The sequence below is a fragment of the Teleopsis dalmanni genome, chromosome 1 (genome assembly GCF_002237135.1).
Source record: "Teleopsis dalmanni isolate 2A chromosome 1, ASM223713v2, whole genome shotgun sequence".
NCBI classification, from domain to species: domain Eukaryota; kingdom Metazoa; phylum Arthropoda; class Insecta; order Diptera; family Diopsidae; genus Teleopsis; species Teleopsis dalmanni.
Window position 1 is genome coordinate 223186028 of NC_051846.1, and position 7917 is coordinate 223193944.

Consider the following 7917-nt stretch of genomic DNA (forward strand, 5'->3'; position numbering starts at 1 on the left):
ATCTTTACAGATGCATCAGAAAAGGCATATGGTGCTGCAGCGTATTTGCGATCAACACTTCAGAATGGTCAAATTATTGTACGACTATTGTGCGCCAAATCTCGGGTTGCACCTTTGAAAAGGTTGACATTACCTCGTCTCGAACTTTGTGCAGCTGTGGTTGGCGCAGAACTAGCAACAAGAATAAAGAACGATCTACAAATAAGAAATTACCAGACGTTCTTTTGGTGTGATTCACAAATAGTGATATCATGGATCAACTCTCCATCATCAAAGTTTCACACTTTCGTTGCAAACAGAGTAAGCAACATTCATCATTTAACAGCCACAAGTCAGTGGCGCCACGTCAGTTCGGAACACAATCCAGCTGACATTTTATCAAGAGGCCTTGCACCCCATAAACTACAGTCATCAATTATGTGGTTTTATGGACTTATGTTCCTGCATGGTCGGGAAGAACTGTGGCCTTCAAAACCATCATCAGCGCTAAAATCCGAAACCCTCATTGATCCTGAACGAAAGAAGGAAACTCCAGTATCTATATTATCTGTTGTTGAAGGCACAGCAAATCCTGGAGAGTTCATATACTCAATACGACACAACAACTCATTTGGAAGACTTCAACGGATATTATCGTATATATTAAGATTCGTAAAAAGAACCAGAAGAAAACAAAATGATCATTCAAGCAATTTTTTGACTCCAGATGATCTAGATGCAGCACATCAGGTCATCATCAAAAGTATTCAATATGCAGAATTTAAAAATGAAATCAAAATTATGAAATCTGATGGAAGAATAAATAAGTCCAGTGCATTGGCATCACTAGCACCTTTTACTGATAATACGGGCATCATAAGAGTTGGTGGACGTTTGGATGCAGCCTCATTATCGTATGACGCCAAACATCCTATGTTGTTGCCTTATAACAACCCCATTGTCAAATTAATAATGGAACAAGTCCATAAGAAATACATGCACTGTGGTCCGCAGTCTCTCCTAGCTAACATGCGTCAACGATACTGGCCAATTAAGGGCAAATTGATGGCAAGGTCAGTAGTACAACATTGTGTACGTTGTACTAAAGTAAGACCACGATTTTATGAACAACTGATGGGTAATTTGGCAGCGACAAGAGTACAACCTGGGCGACCATTTCTCACCACTGGAGTGGACTTTTGCGGACCTTTTTGGATACATTACAGAATTCGAGGCAAGAAACCACACAAGGTATACATTGCTGTGTACTGTTGTTTTACAACTAAGGCAGTTCACCTCGAAGTAGTTAGCGATTTAACCACAGATGCATTCATCGGATCGCTGAAACGTTTTATTGCTCGAAGAGGACACTGCAAAAATTTGTTTTGTGACAATGCCACAAATTTCGTGGGAGCAAGCAATCAATTACTTGAACTTGCAGACTCAATTCAAACAAGCAAGGCACAAGAGAAGATAATTAACGAATGTAATGAAAGAGGAATAACATTTAAATTTATTCCTCCTCGTGCACCGCACTTCGGTGGACTGTGGGAAGCAGCAGTCAAATCGGCAAAACACTTATTGATACGAAGTACTAAGACGACTTCACTAACATATGAGGAACTAGAGACTGTGGTATTAGAAGTCGAAGCAATACTGAACTCTCGACCATTGACACCTATGTCGAGTAATCCGAATGACTTGTCAGCACTAACACCTGGTCATTTCTTAATCGGAGAACCACTCACAGCAATGGCAGATGCAAAGGCCCAATCAGGAAATATAAATCTGGTGACAAGGTGGAAATTAGTTTCTCGCCTCAAATTGGACTTTTGGGAACGTTGGAAAACCGAGTACCTCACTGAACTACAATGTCGACACAAATGGAAAGCAGCCAATCCAAATATAAAAAAAGGTACCCTTGTAATCATCAAGGAAGATAATGTTCCTACATTAAACTGGCCTCTTGGACGTATTTCAAAGGCATTAAGACTGAAAAGTTTTCGGAAATTCTCATTTAAAATTCGCGCGCTGTATATTTTTCGATATTTTAAGTTTATGTAGTTTGGCAGCACTGTCCTTAATTACTATGCCAAAAATGAGCTCGATCTGTCAGACAGTTCGTTTACGGCAGCTGTTGAAACCAGTTCACCTCAGTAGTGCGTTGCGAAATGTCTTCGACGGTCGTACGACCGTCCTGGAAGGCTTTGTACCACTCATAAACTTGAGTTTTCGATAAAACTGATTCCCCATAAGCCTTTTGTAGCATTCGCAACGATTCTGCACACGAAATTTCGTTCGAAACACAAAATTTGATGCAAACTCTTTGTTCAATATTTTTTTCCATTGTTTTTTTCGCAACGCCCTACTGAGGTGAACTGGTTTCAACAGCTGCCGTAAACGAACTGTCTGACAGATCGCGCTCATTTTTGGCATAGTAATTAAGGACAGTGCTGCCAAACTACATAAATAAAATATCGAAAAATATACAGCGCGCGAATTTTAAATGAGAATTTCCGAAAACTTTTCGGTCTTAATGTATAAGGGAGATGACGGTCTTGTTCGCGTGGTCGATGTTAGAATGGCATCAGGAACTCTAAGACGTCCTTTGACAAGACTAGCGCCTCTGTTTCCAGCCGATGAACAATCTCCTGTTTCTGATGAACAACTTTCAAAAAGTTTTACAAAAGCGAATTCGAAAACACCACACGAAGGCGCAGATCAAGACGAGCCACCTAAAAAGTATTCACGGCCAATGTCTAATTCATTACTGTGCACAATGTTATTATCTCTATTATTCTTGCCATTAGTATTAGGGAATTCAGTGAATGTAACACGTTTCGACAATAATTTAGGAATAAACTTTGAATCCATTGGCTTGATGAAAGTAGCAACGGCAGAATGGAAAATGATTGTTTACTATGATCTTCATCCATATTGGACCGAAATGGACTCCTTCAAAAACGGGACTAAAACTATCAAACGTTTATGTTCAGAATTGCAAGCACATACAGCATGTACTTCTCTCTATACTCATTTTAAACATGTAAGAGATGAATTGTTGCAAGACCAAACATTATTATATAAAAGCCGGAACAAGCGAGCTGCAATTAACATAGTAGGAAATATTGCACACACCTTATTCGGAGTGCTTGATTCAGACTACGCTGAGAGCATGTCTGACACAATAAACCAACTTAACAGTATAGATGATTATGCAATGCAGTTAATTCATAATCAAACATCTATTATAGATTCCACAATAAATATAATCAAACGAGATGAAGTTACCATGCAGTCCCGAATGAATCATTTGCAAAAGCAGGTTGATGAGTTTCTGAATAGAATTGGAACTACAACAGAACAAATACATGTCACTCAATTACTACTTTCATTATCTGCAGAACTCACATTAATGGTATCCAATCTTCAACACATCCAGTCGGAGATAATTGATGTGCTTACAGACACACATCATGGGAAAATCAGTCCACTGCTATTAACTCCTGATCAATTAACAAAGGAGATTAACAGAATCAAAGGCCACTTACCATCACCGCGTACACTACCGTTCACAGAAGACAATTTGACCGATTTTTACAAGCTAATGAAAGTGAAGTCAACAATTAAAAATCAGCATGTATTATTTTTAATACAACTACCACTGCTAGACAAGCAGCAATTTGAATTGTTCAAGACAACACCAATACCGGTTGTAATAAACAAAACCATGATAATTATCAAAACTGAAGTGGAGTACTTGGCAACCAACACTGTTCGAGATCAGTACATTCCATTTGATGACCATGAGTTACTGGAATGTTTTTTAACCAAGGATAATATATACCTTTGCGCTAATAAACAAACAAGACTAGGTATAGCATCATCGGTACATTCATGTGAAATTAATCTATTTAATGGTAATCAGTCAACAACATGCAATATAATAAAACTTCAAGGAAATATTGCATTGAAACAACTACACAACCCGAACCAGTGGCTATACGCAACAAAACTTGAAACATTGATGTCAGCTAGTTGTGAGACCTACTTGAGTCAGTTCTCACTGATAGGATCCGGAATGCTTACATTTGGACCTACGTGCATCATTAAAAACGCAGAAATAACCATACATGGCCACTATTTTATCTCCAGCATTGTATCCACGTCATTTCCACGATTTGGAAATTTATCAACAGTTGTACACATTAATGAGATGCAGAAAATCTTCAATGCAACACCAAATGATGTAAAAACACAACTCAAAGAACTCACAGAATTGCAAGACCGGCTAACTAAGGAAAACTTGACATATCTTCCCTCTAGAGTGCGATTAAACAGTATTCATCATCATACGATAAGTTATTTGGCGTTGTTAATTTCTATAACAATAATCATAATCATTACTTGGAAAACCAAACATAACAGATGTCAGAAACACCCAATAAGCGAAATTTCAACACGAGGAAATGATATGCAGAATGCAGAATTACGTCAACAAAATTTGGACTTCACTGTGACCACAACCTAGGACAAGTTGAGTTGGCACTCAACGGCGGGGAGAATGTTTATGTTTGCATTTAATATTATTTAATATTTTTGTTTTTTTTTTATGTTATTTGTTTACATGTGTTTACATATTATTTGGGCCAACACTGCGACCAGTCATTGACCAACGAAAAGTGCAATTTTGCATTATCAGCTTTTCTTGTTGATCAATGCACTGAAGAAAGTGTGTAATATGTTGGCCTATAATTATGTCAGCACAGCGTAGGCAAATTTATTTATTTGTGAATTATGCATTAATATTTATTGTTAATTAATGCATAATTTAATAGCTTTTTTATAAAATAATTTTTGTATAAATATAAGAAATAATTTTAATAAAGTTCAGAAGGAACAGAAAAAGAAACGAAATCAATTATAACTTTCTTACTTTCTCGCATCGATTAGTTTGGGTTTCAAGTGCTCAAACTAATCAACATAGAAAATACAAGTAGTTTGGGTTACAAGTGCTCAAACTACTTTACACATAAAAATTGGCTACCAAGCTAACACAGATTAAGGATCTGGGTTAGCACCAAGTAGCGTACACTATATCTTCTGGACGCTAAAGCCGGGCATTCACAGAGAAAATGTATTATTGTTCCTTTTTCCTGCGGGTTTCCACAACTTCTGCAGTGAGGGTTATAAGGAATACGCACTTTTTCTGCGTGAGTTCCTACACACCAATGACCAGTAAGAACTGCAGTAAGTCTTGCAGTGTTCACGCGATCTCTTTTGATGAGTTCTGAGGATTTATTTTTGTTATAGGCGGGCCATGGTAACCTGGAAGTGGCACATGATCTAAGTGCTTTCCATCTGTTATTGGCAAGTTGCAGAAGGTAGAGGAAGGTACTTCTTTTAATGGTTTCTAGGGTAATATAAACTAGTACCGCCAGTGACGCATCTAGGGAGATGCCAGAGCGGTCTAAACTGTCAGCTTTCCCCTTAACCACGATGTTCCAATGTCCAGGAACGCAGATGAGGGTGATATCGGCCAACCGATTTAACTCGTCGATTGCTTCTCTACATTCCTTTACTATTTTTGATTTTGTTATGAAAGATTCAAGGCCTTTAATTGCTGCCTGGCTGTCAATAAAAATAGTAAGACTACATCTGTCCTCGATGTGGCTTGCAATTTGCCGACTGTTTTTTCTAATTGCTAGGATTTCAGCCTGAAAAACCGTAGCCTCATTAGATAGTCTAAGAGAGTTATTTATGTTTTCAGATGGACGAAAATTCCTGCTCCTGCCCCACAGTTTATTTTCAAGTCATCTGTATATATTGAAATATCGTAGTTTACTTCGAAATTTTTTCTTTTCCACTCATTTCCTGAAGGGAAATCCGAAGTCCATGCACGGATTCAGATAATCCGATGTCATCCTATACAGACAGTTTGGAACTGTACCTAGAATCCGACTATGTTCATATGTTCGTTCCGACCAGACACCTGTTACTTTTAGTCTTACAACGCTGTTGCAAACTATGTTTTTGATATGAAAATGGATAGGTAGCAGGTCTAGCATCACGTTTAGGGAGTCCGAGGGAATCGTCCTAAAATCTCCTGTGATACATACACATGCCGTCCTCTGGATTCTGTTAAGTTAATCGATATTATAGCTCTTATTTAGAGCCGGCCACCAAACAACAGCACTGTAAGGCCCAAATTTTACATAAAAATGTAGGCCCACAAACTAAATTAATAATAAACATAAGGGGAAGGAATCACCTAATATATTTTTTTTGTTTTTTATTAACGATTCTCAAAATAAAGACAAACATCGTTTTAGTTCAAATAACAAGTACAAATAACAAATAAGAAGTACTAATAAGCAATTTGATTTGAATATTTATTATAAAAACGAAGCTATTTTGCTACTCGCTGTCCAATAAGTCTGCCACTGTTTTGCCTTTTGGCCATTTAGGTAGTGCAACCACTTGGAGAAGACTGGATGCTGTAACGTTGACATGCGTTTTTAAACGCTGTTTGTGAGCAATGGCACACCTTTTAGCCCCAACGTCGACTGTTGGCATGCCAAGGTCACGATGGAGATCACTGTTTCTAATGTAATATGATGCATTTACGTGGTAACGTAGTATTTTATTTTGAAAGCGCTGGATAGTTGCAATGTGTTTCTTGCTGGCACAACCCCAGAATTGTATGCCGTAACGCCAAGTCGGCTTTAGTATTGGTTTATAGACCATTAGTTTATTATGGATTGCCAGTTTAGAGCGCCTGCCGATGAGGTGGTGAACTTTGTTTAGTTTTAGGTCAAGCTCTCTTAATTTTTTCTTAACATGCGCTTACCAGCGCAGCTTGGAGTCGAGCGTAAATCCCAGGTATTTGGCTTCGTTGGCGTGTGGAATTTCTGTGGCATCGATATAAATTTTTTTTTTGCCCATGTTTTCGATTGCTAGAACCGCAGTATCATCTGCAAATGTTGCTGTAACTAGTTGGTTTGCAGTGTGTAAGTCGCGTGTATACAGGAGATATAGAATGGGCCCAAGAGTGCTCCCCTGCGGGGCGCCTGCGTTAATCTTCTTTAGTGCTGAATGGGCATCTTCATATTTAACACTAAAGTACCTGTCTTTAAGATACCATAATAGCAGCTCACTGTATTGTATAGGCAACAATGACTCAAGTTTATGAAGTAATCCTTCATACCAAACCTTGTGGTAGATTTAAGAAGACGGCACAACATACTTTCTTTTCTTGCATCGCCGATTCAATGGCATTTACAACTATGTGTATTTGGTCGATGGTTGAGTGGTTTTTTCTAAATCCGAATTGATAATCACTAATTAAGCGTCTTCTCTCGAATATTGGTAATAAACGCGGTAGTAGTAGTGATTTAGCAGCTTTCCACAGAGAGTATTCATTATTTTTGTCTGCCGTGAGGACCATCAGAAAACTATTAAAGGTATTAGGTATTTTTGTATGATTTGATGGCTATATGTAATTTTTTACTTGCTCGGTTTAGTTGCGACTTAATTAACGGACATCTAGTTGCTTGCCAACGTTTTCGCAGTTTTCGCTTCTCCGTAATTTTTTTGTGATGAAGGGTGGGTATTTTTTACCATGTAGAGTTTGGAGTTTTTGTGTTGGTGTACTGTTCCACGTTGCCATCTGCAATTGCTGAGTGAAATGAAGTACTGCGTCATCTAGTTGCTCGCTGTTAACAATATGATCACACTTGAGTAAATGTACAAGCTGAAGCTGAAAATATTTCCAGTCAGTAAATGTATTTGCTAACTTGGGCGTGTTCTGCTGGAATGTTTTTATAGACAAAGAAGTCGATTAGGTCTGGAACTTTGCTAGTATCCGACGGTCAGTACGTTGGTTTACCAGTTGAAATTGAATTGCAAGCTGCGAGTTACATGGCTTTGTACATTTCT